Here is a 13,402-nt window from a genome sequence, read left to right as displayed (position 1 = left end):
AATTAGTGTAACTTTTCTAATCAAGTCCAGACATGGTCTCAAAATCCTTCCCAGCTCAAAGCTCCATGTAACTGGTTCTAGTCCATTGGAACCAGTTCTAGTCAACTGTTAAAATCAATGCATCATCCCCAGATGAAGATCAAGTTTTTCCTTCACCCTAAGGCTCTGCTGATTCGACATCTCTTTATGTGTCAAAATCTCAGCTGATTAAGAAAAATGAATATATATATTTTAAGATTAATGTGTCATTAGGGGGCTTCCAAGGCCAAATTTGCCTGTTAGTCCAGGTGTTTCTTGATTTCCTACTTTTGCATTCTAGTCCCCTATAATGAAAAGGACATCTTTTTGGGGTGTTAGTTCTAGAAGGTCTTGCAGGTCTTCTTTGAACCGTTCAACTTCAGCTTATTCAGCGTTACTGGTCGGGACACAGACTTGAATTACCATGATATTGAATGGTTTGCCTTGGAAATGAACAGAGATTATTCTGTTGTTTTTGAGATTGCAGTCAAGAACTGCATTTCGGACTCTTTTGTTGATTATGATGGCTACTCCATTTCTTCTAAGGGATTCTTCCCCACAGTAGTAGATATAATGGTCATCGGAGTTAAATTCAACCATTCCAGTCCACTTTAGTTCACTGATTCCTAAAATGTCAACGTTCACTCTTGCCATTTCCAGTTTGACTACTTCCAATTTGCCTTGATTCATGGACCTAACATTCCAGGTTCCTATGCAATATTGCTCTTTACAGCATCGGATTTTCCTTCTGTCACCAGTCAAATCCACAACCGGGTGTTGTTTTTGCTTTGGCTCCGTCTCTTCATTCTTTCTGGAGTTATTTCTCCACTGATCTCCAGTAGCATATTGGGCACCTACCGACCTGGGAAATTCATCTTTCAGTGTCCTATCTTTCTGCCTTTCCATACTGTTCATGGGGTTCTCAAGGCAAGAATACTGGAGTGGTTTGCCATTCCCTTCTCCAGTGGACCACATTTTGTCAGAACTCTCCAACATGACCCATCTGTCTTGGGTGGCGCTACAGGGCATGGCTCATAATTCCATTGAGTTACACAAGGCTGTGGTCCTTGTGATTACACTGGTTAGTTTTCCATGATTGTGGTTTTCAGTCTGTCTGCCCTCTGATGGAGAAGGATAAGAGGCTTATGGAAGCTTCCTGATGGGAGAGACTGACTGAGGGGGAAACTGGGTCTTGCTCTAATCATCAGGGCAATGAAATTTTCAGTTCAGTTCAGTTCAGTCACTTAGTCGTGTCCGACTCTTTGCCACCCCATGAACGCAGCACGCCAGGCCTCCCTGTCCATCACCAACTCCCAGAGTTCACTCAAACTCATGTCAATCAAGTCAGTGATGCCATCCAGCCATCTCATCCTCTGTCATCCCCTTCTCCTCCTGCCCCCAATCCCTCCCAGCATCAGAGTCTTTTCCAGTGAGTCAACTCTTCGCATGAGGTGGCCAAAGTACTGGAATTTCAGCTTTAGCATCAGTCCTTCCAATGAACACCCAGGACTGGTCTCCTTTAGAATGGACGGGTTGGATCTCCTTGCAGTTCAAGGGACTCTCAAGAGTCTTCTCCAACACCACAGTTCAAAAGCATCAATTCTTCAGCACTCAGCTTTCTTCACAGTCCAACTCTCACATCCATACATGACCACAGGAAAAACCATAGCCTTTGACTAGACAGACCTTTGTTGGCAAAATAGTGTCTCTGCTTTTTAATATGCTATCTAGGTTGGTCATAATTTTCCTTCCAAGGAGTAAGTATCTTTTATTTCATGGCTGCAATCACAGTGATTGCAGTGATTTTGTAGCCCCCCAAAATAAAGTCTGACACTGTTTGCACTGTTTCCCCATCTATTTCCCATAAAGTGATGGGACCAGATGCCATGATCTTAGATTTCTAAATGTTGAGCTTTAAGCAAACTTTTTCACTCTCCTCTTTCACTTTCATCAAGAGGCTTTTTAGTTCCTCTTCACTTTCTGCCATAAGGGTGGTGTCACCTCCATATCTGAGGTTATTGATATTTCTCCTGGCAATCTTGATTCCAGCTCGTGCTTCTTTCAGCCCAGTGTTTCTCATGATGTACTCTGTGTATAAGTTAAATAAACAGGGTGACAATATACAGCCTTGATGTACTCCTTTTCCTATTTGGAACCAGTCTGTTGTTCCATGTCCAGTTCTAACTGTTGCTTCCTGACCTGCATATAGGTTTCTCAAGAGACAGGTCAGGTGGTCTGGTATTCCCATCTCTTTCAGAATTTTCCACAGTTTATTGTGATCCACATAGTCAAAGGCTTTGGCATAGTCAATAAAGCAGAAATAAATGTTTTTCTGGAACTCTCTTGCTTTTTCCATGATCCAGCAGATGTTGGCAATTTGATCTCTGGTTCCTCTGCCTTTTCTAAAACCAGCTTGAACATCTGGAAGTTCACAGTTCATGTATTGCTGAAGCCTGGCTTGGAGAATTTTGAGCATTACTTTACTAGCGTGTGAGATGAGTACAATTGTGAGGTAGTTTGAGCATTCTTTGGCATTGCCCTTCTTTGGGATTGGAATGAAAACTGACCTTTTCCAGTCCTGTGGCCACTGCTGAGTTTTCCAAATTTGCTGGCATATTGAGTGCAACACTTTCACAGCATCATCTTTCAGAATTTGAAATAGCTCAACTGGAATTCCATCATCTCCACTAGCTTTGTTCGTAGTGATGCTTTCTAAGGCCCACTTGACTTCACATTCCAGGATGTCTGGCTCTAGGTGAGTGATTACATCATTGTGATTATCTTGGTCATGAAGATCTTTTTTATACAGTTCTTCTGTGTATTCTTGCCACCTCTTCTTAATATCTTCTGCTTCTGTTAGATCCATACCATTTCTGTCCTTTATCGAGCCCATCTTTGCATGAAATATTCCCTTGGTATCTCTAATTTTCTTGAAGAGATTTCTAGTCTTTCCCATTCTGTTGTTTTCCTCTATTTCTTTGCATTGATCCCTGAGAAAGGCTTTCTTATCTCTCCTTTCTATTCTTTGGATCTCTGCATTCAGATGTTTGTATCTTTCTTTTCTTTCTTTGCTTTTCACTTCTCTTCTTTTCACAGCTATTTGTAAGGCCTCCCCAGACAGTCATTTTCCTTTTTTGCATTTCTTTTCCATGGGGGTTGTCTTGACCCCTGTCTCCTGTACAACGTCACGAAGCTCTGTCCATAATTCATCAGGCACTCTATCGGATCTAGTCCCTTAAATCTATTTCTCACTTCCACTGTATAATCATAAGGGATTTGATTTAGGTCATACCTGAATGGTCTAGTGGTTTTCCCTACTTTCTTCAATTTCAGTCTGAATTTGGCAACAAGGAGTTCATGATCTGAGCCACAGTCAGCTCCCAGTCTTGTTTTTGCTGACTGTATAGAGCTTCTCCATCTTTGGCTGCAAAGAATAGAATCAATCTGATTTTGGTGTTGACCATCTGGTGATGTCCATGTGTAGAGTCTTCTCTTCTGTTGTTGGAAGAGGGTGTTTGCTATGACCAGTGCGTTCTCTTGGCAAAACTCTATTAGCCTTTGCCCTGCTTCATTCCATATTCCAAGCCCAATTTTGCCTGTTACCCCAGGTGTTTCTTGACTTCCTACTTTTGCATTCCAGTCCCCTGTAATGAAAAGGACATCTTTTTTGGGTGTTAGTTCTAAAAGGTCTTGTAGGTCTTCATAGAACCATTCAACTTCAGCTTCTTCAGCGTTACTGGTTGGAGCATAGACTTGGATTACTGTGCTATGGAATGGTTTGCCTTGGAAAAGAACAGAGACCATTCTGTCATTTTTGAGATTGCAGCCAAGTACTGCATTTCAGACTCTTTTGTTGACATAATGGCTACTCCATTTCTTCTAAGGGATTCCTCCCCACAGTAGTAGATATAATGGTCATCTGAGTTAAATTCACCCATTTCAGTCCATTTTAGTTTGCTGATTTCTAGAATGTCGATATTCACTCTTGCCATCTCCAGTTTGACTACTTTCAATTTGCCTTGATTCACGGACCCAACATTCCAGGTTCCTATGCAATATTGCTCTTTACAGCATCGGATTTTCCTTCTATCACCAGTCAAATCCACAACTGGGTATTGTTTTTGTTTTGGCTCCATCCCTTCATTCTTTCTGGAGTTATTTCTCCACTGATCTCCAGTAGCATATTGGGCACCTACCGACCTGGGGAATTCCTCTTTCAGTGTCCTATCATTTTACCTTTCCATACTGTTCATGGGGTTCTCAAGGCAAGAATACTCAGTGGTTTGCCATTCCCTTCTCCAGTGGACCACATTCTGTCAGACCTGTCCACCATGACCTGTCCATCTTGGGTGGCCCCACAGGGCATGGGTTAGTTTCACTGAGTTAGACAAGGCTGTGGTCCCTGTGATTAGATTGACTAGTTTTCGTGATTATGGTTTCAGTGTGTCTGCCCTCTGATGCCCTCTCGCAACACCTACCATCTTACTTGGGTTTCTCTTACCTTGGACGTGGGATATCTCTTGACAACTGCTCCAGCAAAGCACAGCCACTGCTCCTTTCCTGGACGAGGGGTATCTCTTCACGGCCGCCCCTCCTGACCTTGAACGTGGAGTAGCTCCTCTCAGCCCTCCTATGCCCACGCAGCCACCCTCCTTGGATGTGGGGTAGCTCCTCCCAGCTGCTGCCCCTGACCTCGGAAGTGGTGTAGCTCCTCTAGGTCACGCTTCTGCGCAGTTCACCGCAGCCAGCTGGCTTCTGCATGGTCCAGTAAATCTTTAATCCAATTTTCTGTTGAAGGGTGGGTCTGTGTTCTTTTCCTGCTATTTACCTGGGGCCAAACTTTAGAGGGAGGCCTGGGGTGCTGCAGTACATGGGGTCACAAAGAGTCAGACATGACGGAGCTACTGAACTGAACTTTTAGAAAAAGCAGAGAGAGGAACCAGAGATCAAATTACCAACATCCACTGGATCATCTAAAAAGCAAGAGAGTTCCAGAAAAACATCTACTTCTGCTTTATTGACTATGCTAAAGCCGTTTGTTGACTGTGTGGATCACAATAAACTGTGGAAAATTCTGAAAGAGTTGGGAATACCAGACTACCTGACCTGCCTCTTGAGAAATCTGTATGTAGGTCAGGAAGCAACAGTTAGAACTGGACATGGAACAACAGACTGGTTCCAAATTGGGAAAGGAGTACGTCAAGGCTGTATATTGTCACCCTGCTTATTTAACTTCTATGGAGAGTACATTATGAGAAATGCTGGGCTGGATGAAGCACAAGTTGGCATCAAGATTGCTGGGAGAAATATCAGTAACCTCAGATATGGAGATGACACCACCCTTATGGCAGAAAGTGAAGAAGAACTAAAGAGCCTTTTGATGAAATTGAAAGAGGATAGTGAAAAAGTTGACTTAAAGCTCAACATTCAGAAAACTAAGATCATGGCATCTGGTCCCATCACTTCATGGCACATAAATGGGGAAACAGTGGAAACAGTGACAGACTTTATTTTGGGAGGCTCCAAAATCACTGCAGATGGTGACTGCAGCCATTAAATTAAAAGACGCTTACTCCTTGAACAAAAAGTTATGACCAACCTAGACAGCATATTAAAAAACAGAGACATTACTTTGCCAACAAAGTTCCATGTAGTCAAGGCTATGGTTTTTCCAATAGTCATGTATGGATGTGAGAGTTGGACTATAAAGAAAGCTGAGTGCCAAAGAACTGATGCTTTTGAACTGTGGTGTTGGAGAAGACTCTTGAGAGTCCCTTGGACTGCAAGAAAATCCAACCAGTCCATCCTAAAGGAAATCAGTCCTGAGTGTTCTTTGGAAGGACTGATGCTGAAGCTGAAACTCCAGTATTTTGGCCACCTGATGCGAAGAAGTGATTCATTGGAAAAGACTCTGATGCTGGGAGGGATTGGGGGTGGGAGGATAAAGGGCTGACAGAGGATGAGATGGCATCACCGATGTGATAGACATGAGTTTGAGTAGGCTCTGGGAATCGGTGATGGACAGGGAGGCCTGGCATGCTGCAGTCCATGGGGTTGCAAAGAGTTGGATATGACTGAGCGACTAAAGTGAACTGAACTAAGGGGGCTTCCCTGGTGGCTCAGTGGTAAAGAATATGCCCACAATGCAGGAGATCTGGGTTCGAACCCTGGGTTGGGAAGATCTCCTGCAGAAGGGACTAGCAACCCATTCCAGTATTCTTGCCTGGAAAATCCCATGGACGGAGGAGCCTGACGGGCTACAGGACAGGACTTAGTGACTAAACAACAAGACTTTTCCTTTAAAAAAAAATCTACTTTACTATTCATATGGTCTCTATTTTATCTTTGGATTTAAAATTCCTAGAGAAGAAAAGAATATAGCTCTAGCCTTTACAACCTCGCCCTTAAAAGTAGGTAGTGAGAAATTGAATTTTGTCTACCATTGTGCTCAGATGCTCAGTCATGTCTACCTCTTTGAGACCTCAAATATTTCCTACCATATTAGTAAACAAAGGATATCACAGTCATCAAGGATTGCAGCCACCATGGATGGTGAGCTAGTGATCTCTGAGGGAACTCAGGAAGGAAAGAATACCTGCCATTTAGCAGCCATCACACTGCAGCCACTCCCTACAGTGAGTCCTGAGGAACTCCGGACATGAAAACATAGGAAATCATTCCCAGATAGCTGAGGTGCATATTGTGGTGTGTTGCTTCCAACCCTTTGTGACCCTATGGACTGTTGCCCACCAGGCTCCTCTGTCCATGGGGATTTTCCAGGTAAGAATACTGGAGTGGGTTGCCATGCTCTCCTCCAGAGGTGTATATCAAAGGAATGATTTCAGTGAGCCCAGACTCTTGCATCTTTCCATACATAGAAAAGCACTAAATTCCTTGAGTATGTGTTTTTCCTTTAATTAACAATAGTATTTTGATGTTCAGATTACCTGCCCTTTTTTTTTTTTTTGCAAAACTTCTGTATATTCTGGCTCCCTTATTTCACCTCTTTGGAGCAGATCTCTCAGGGTTTTTTGAGATGCTGCTGAGGGCTTGAAGTCCTAAAAATTCCTGCCAAATAATATATAGCTATGAACTTTTAGGTTGTGAATAATTTTTAAGTGGACAGTTGCCTAAGTCATCCTGCCCCCCAAACAAGGAGGTCCCATTTGATCCAGATTGGGAAAACAAATATGAGGGTGTGATCTCATCATTTCCTCAATTCAATTCAGTTCAGTTCAGTCACTCAGTTGTGTCCAACTCTTTGCAATCCCATGGACAGCAGCTCACCAGGCTTCCCTGTCCTTCTCCAACTCCCGGAGCTTGCTCAAACTCATATTCATCAAGCTGGTGATGCCATCATTTCCTAAAATAGGCTAAAAATGCCTTGGGTGAGGTTGCATCAGACAACACAGCTGTGTTTTTAGTAAACAATCTCCTATCTGAAAAGAACTTGAATATTAAGAAGTCAAATGATTTGTGTGCCACCCAGAGGGCACCATGAGTGGCTCATTTCCAGAAATAAGGTTGAAACCATGATGAATTTGTAGCACAAGGATTTAGGCACACTTTATTCAATTTGATGGAATAAATTTGTGGATCCAATCTAACTAGACCCACTCACTTCCTGTGCTGCACTGACCCCTGGTGTCTCTTAGAGGCATAAGCTATTTGCCAAGTTCTCTTTTAAATCCTGGCTTCCCTGGTGGCTCAGTGGGGAAGAATCCACCTGCCAAGAAGATGCAAGTTTAATCTCTGGCTCCAGAAGATCCCCTGGAGAAGGGATGGCAACCCACTCTAGTATTCTTGTCTGAGAAATTCCATGGACAAAGGAGCCTGGAGGGCTACCATCCATGGGGTCCCCAAGCAATAACAATTTTTAAATTCTAAGATTCATCCAGCTAAAAATTATCACCATTAAAGACCCAGGAGAATTCAGTAAGCAGAATGGGGAGTTAGTGTTTAACAGGGACAGAGTTCAGTTTAGGAAGTTTAAAAATTCGAGAGATTTGAGAGTTGCCCAACAGTGTGAGTGTACTTAGTGCCACTGAACTGTCCAGTGCTTAAAATAGCATATTTTGTAAAAGAAATGGAATATTTCCTGCCACATCAGTGAATAAGGATGGCACAGTCAACAGCAATTGCAGTCCTCTGGTGAGCCTTACGGGGACTCAGGAGGGAGAAGAATACCTGTTATCTAGCAGCCATCAGACTACACTCACCTCCTATGCTGGACCCTGAGAAAAGGAAGCTCAGGATGTGAAAACACAGGATACTGGCCAGAGAGCTGATCTGTATATCACAGGAATGATTTCAGTGAGCCCAGACCCTTGCACCTTCCCATACATAGAGAAGTGCTAACTTCCTTCACTTGGGAAGGAAGCTGGGATATCTTCACTTGGGATATCTGGTTTTCTTTAATTAACAATGATTTTTTGATGTTCAGGCTACCTGCCCTTCTTGCAGAACTTCTATATAACCTGGCCCCTCCCCTTACCTCTTCAGAGCAGTTCTCTCAGGGTTACTTGAGATGTTGTCTTCCAGGCTTGAAGTCCTAAAAATTTCCACCAAATAAAACACAATTCTCAACTTTCAGGTTGTGAATATTTTTAAGTTGATGTGTATTATGTGACTTTTACCACAATAAAAGAAAATTTGAAATAAAAGGGAAGGTGTTTGTGGAGAAAACCACTCTCTTTCTCCTAATAGCGCTGCTTCATTCTGAATGGATTGTCCCTGGTGGCTCAGATGGTTAAGAATCCACCTGCAATGCAGGAGACTCCAGTTCAATTCCTGGCTTGGGAAGATCCACTGGAGAAAGGATAGGTTACTCACTTCAGTATTCTTTGGCTTCCCTGGTGGCTCAGTCGGTAAAGAATCCCCCTGCAATATGGGAGACCTGGGTTCGATACCTGGGTTAGGAAGATCCCTGGGAGAAGGGAAAGGCTACCCACTCCTATATTCTGGCCCGGAGAATTCCAGTTTTCCATTTTTCTGGCCTAGAGGATTCCATGGGATGGCAAAGAGTCGGAAACAACTGAGCAACTTCCACTTTCATTTCTGAATAGGTTTACCCTGCCAGAGCATAGGACTGAGGTTCTTGAGGAGTCCTACTGTTTAAAAAATAATAATAATCCACAAACAAACTGAAAAAAAATCTATGGAGAAACTGAAATAGAATTGGGGGACATATTGGGAGACAAACTGCAGAAATCCTGGTAAACATGAAAAAGACAGAACTCTAAATAAAACACAATACGCAAAAGATATTTTCCTGGCTCCAATTCTCATAGGTGCCAACCTTTTGGTCACTTTGCTTCAGTTCAGTTCAGTCGCTCAGTCGTGTCCGACTCTTTGCGACCCCATGAATCGCAGCACGCCAGGCCTCCCTGTCCATCACCAATTCCCGGAGTTCACCCAGACTCATGTCCATCAAGTCAATGATGCCATCCAGCCATCTCATCCTCTGTCGTCCCCTTCTCCTCCTGCCCCCAATCCCTCCCAGCATCAGTCTTTTCCAATGAGTCACTTTGCTTAGGTAATCCTAAATCAAAAAGTAAGGTGAATGGAAGGAACTTGTAGTAAGCACTTTACTTTCACATGTGCTTTAAGACACATGTATACATGTGGCGGACTCATTTTGATATATGGAAAAACCAATACAATATTGTAAAGTTAAAAAATAAAATAAATAAAAATATGAAAAAAAAATAAAACTATTGACGTTGCACACATGCCAGTCTGCTTGTTTCTTAGCTCTGTTCTTTTAATTCCTTCAGTTAACTTCAGAGTCTGAGATGTAAGGAGAAGAAGAGACCAGTGGCTGTGTTTCAGATCATCACTCATGAAACCGGCCAGGCCAGGACGCGAGATCTGGTCTCGGGAGAAGTTCCTGCCATTGAGACAGAGTGACCCATGTTTATTGTCTACATTAGTTGTGATCCCGTGTGATCTTTCTCTCTCCTTCCCAAGTTTATGTAGACACTAGTATGAAGGCAGTTCCTATTTTTTCCCCTAGAGTTGATCTTTTTTTCTAATTGCTTGCCTGTCTCTAGTATTTTGTCATGTCCTCAGTACCTGTTTCTCCCTATCTAAGCAAATTATATGTTTGTAAGTAAAAATGTTAATACATTAAAAGATTGTTAACCTTAAAGCATAAAAAAAGACAATTCCTATGACATTTAAAATATGGAAATAATCTATTTACAGTACTGTTTGATTACATCAATTACCATTTAATTACAGTACCATTAATTTCTATTTATTATCCCTAGTATGCTCATATGCTCACGTAACGTCCATTTCTAAGCCCTTTCCTTTTCACTTCTTTTAGAGAAGCTGTAAAATTTAACATTCAATTACCTAGCTTTTTTACATGCAGGGCAGCCAGGTAACACAGCAAAAGACAGAATGCTTTGGTTGGCTGACTGCCGCTTTGTGGTCTGCCTGTGACATGCTTCCTTTTGCAGGGTATGTGGAAATGAAACCCATGTGAACATGCAGATCCAGTCTCAGACAGCTCACTTTTAGGAGAGACAATCAAGTTAAAAGTCTGGAAATCGAGTCACTTAAAGTGCTCTATGTCCACATGCCCTTGGAAAGTCCTTGTGATACTCGGCTGGCGCATCACATTTGAGGACTGCTCTTTGAGACTCCAGGGCTGGCGCCTGCTTGGTTCCTTTTGGATGACGATGCTTTAATCCTAGGGTTTTACCTGTTTTGGTAGGGGATGCTGATATTGACTGTTTACCAATTGGTTTCCTTTCCTGCTGGCCACATGCTTAGACTTCCTTTCTCAGAGCCCTCTGTAATTAGGTGACTGATTTCTGACCAAAGCAATGTGGGGAAGGTGATGTATGTGGCCTGCAGCTCTGGCGGTCAAATCTCCTCTTCAATTCTCAACAATTTTTGTCATCCCCTAAATACAATGGGTGCAGAGGAGGGAACTGAAGCTCTATGGGTTGGTGGAACCATGAGGTGGAAGCTGTATAAAAAAGCATCCCCTCTCCCCACCAAGCCTTCTCCAGGCTACCAACCCACTTTCACAGTGGCAACATGCGAATCAATCCTTAAGTGTAACAACCCACTGAGATTTGGGGCTATTTACTTTAGAAGTTAGCACACCCTGATGAGCAACTTTTCTTTCCAGTTTCTGCAAACTGTGTGATCCAAACTATACAACCTTTACTTATATTTTACAGACTCTGAAAATTAAAGTTGCTCAGTTGTGTCCGACTCTTTGCTAGCCCATGAACTATTCAGTACATGGAATTCTCCAGGCCAGAACACTGGAGTGAATAGTCATTTCCTTCTCCAGGGGATCTTCCCAACCCAGGGATCAAACCCAGTTCTCCCTCACTGCAGGTGGATTCTTTGCCATCTGAACCACCAGGGATGCCCTTACAGACTCTGGTTGGTGATAAAATGACTTATATGTGTTATCACTGTCCTTGTACTTCAGGTTTTGTATTCATATTTTGGGGTAGAGGAGAAGGACAAGCCAGTTGGTCTTTAGATGGCTGAATCTGCTTATTTTAAAAATATTTCAAGAATTATTTTTGTGGTAGTAATATTTTATTTTATTCCCCATCATGGACTGGATAATGTTTTATTTACAAAGAAAGACTTTACCAAAAGAAAGCCTATGATACACACACCTATATTTACATATAGATATAGATATTTATATTCCTCCTGAATCTTTGTGGATGCTAGTGTAGATAATAAAAATACCTTTAATATAGTTGAAATTATAATGAATTTTTCCTGTTAATTTTTTCAATGTTTTCCAAACGTCTAACTTACTCATATGAAGGTGAGACTGTCTTCAGTTCAGTTCAGTTCAGTCGCTCAGTCATGTCCAACTCTTAGCAACCCCATGAATCGCAGCACGCCAGGCCTCCCTGTCCATCACCAACTCCTGGAGTTCACTCAGACTCACGTCCATCGAGTCGGTGATGCCATCCAGCCATCTCATCCTCTGTCATCCCCTTCTCCTCCTGCCCCCAATCCCTCCCAGCATCAGAGTGTTTTCCAATGAGTCAACTCTTTGCATGAGGTGGCCAAAGTACTGGAGTTTCAGCTTCAGCATCATTCCCTCCAAAGAAATCCCAGGGCTGATCTCCTTTAGAATGGACTGGTTGGATCTCCTTGCAGTCCAAGGGACTCTCAAGAGTCTTCTCCAACACCAGAGTTCAAAAGCATCAATTCTTCAGCACTCAGCCTTCTTCACAGTTCAACTCTCATATCCATACATGACCACAGGAAAAATCATACCCTTGACTAGATGGACCTTTGTTGGCAAAGTAATGTCTCTGCTTTTGAATATGCTGTCTAGGTTGGTCATAACTTTCCTTCCAAGGAGTAAGCGTCTTTTAATTTCATGGCTGCAGTCACCATCTGCAGTGATTTTAATCACGATGGTATGGTCACTGACCTAGAGCCAGACATCCTGGAATGTGAAGTCAAGTGGGCCTTAGAAAGCATCACTACGAACAAAGCTAGTGGAGGTGATGGAATTCCAGTTGAGCTATTCCAAATCCTGAAAGATGATGCTGTGAAAGTGCTGCACTCAATGTGCCAGCAAATTTGGAAAACTCAGCAGTGGCCACAGGACTGGAAAAGGTCAGTTTTCATTCCAATCCCAAAGAAAGGCAATGCCAAAGAACGCTCAAACTACCGCACAATTGTACTCATCTCACATGCTAGTAAAGTAATGCTCAAAATTCTCCAAGCCAGGCTTCAGCAGTACGTGAACCGTGAACTTCCAGATGTTCAAGCTGGTTTTAGAAAAGGCAGAGGAACCAGAGATCAAAGTGCCAACATCCACTGGATCATGGAAAAAGCAAGAGAGTTCCAGAAAAACATCTATTTCTGCTTTATTGACTATGCCAAAGCCTTTGACTATGTGGATCACAATAAACTGTGGAAAATTCTGAAAGAGATAGGAATACCAGACCACCTGCCTCTTGAGAAATCTGTATGCAGGTCAGGAAGCAACAGTTAGAACTGGACATGGAACAATAGGCTGGTTCCAAATAGGAAAAGGAGTACGTCAAGGCTGTATATATCACCCTGGTTTTTTTAACTTATATGCAGAGTACATCATGAGAAATGCTGGGCTGGAAGAAGCACAAGCTGGAATCAAGATTGCCAGGAGAAATATCAATAACCTCAGATATGGAGGTGACACCACCCTTATGGCAGAAAGTGAAGAGGAACTAAAAAGCCTCTTGATGAAAGTGAAAGTGGAGAGTGAAAAAGTTGGCTTAAAGTTCAACATTTAGAAAACAAAGATCATGGCATCCGGTCCCATCACTTCATGGGAAATAGATGGGGAAACAGTGGAAGCAGTGTCAGACTTTATTTTGAGGACTGTCTTATTAGT

The sequence above is a fragment of the Bos mutus genome, chromosome 4, assembly GCF_027580195.1.
Source record: "Bos mutus isolate GX-2022 chromosome 4, NWIPB_WYAK_1.1, whole genome shotgun sequence".
NCBI classification, from domain to species: domain Eukaryota; kingdom Metazoa; phylum Chordata; class Mammalia; order Artiodactyla; family Bovidae; genus Bos; species Bos mutus.
The sequence above is the reverse complement of the archived record's forward strand: the minus strand, read 5'-3'. Positions refer to the sequence as shown.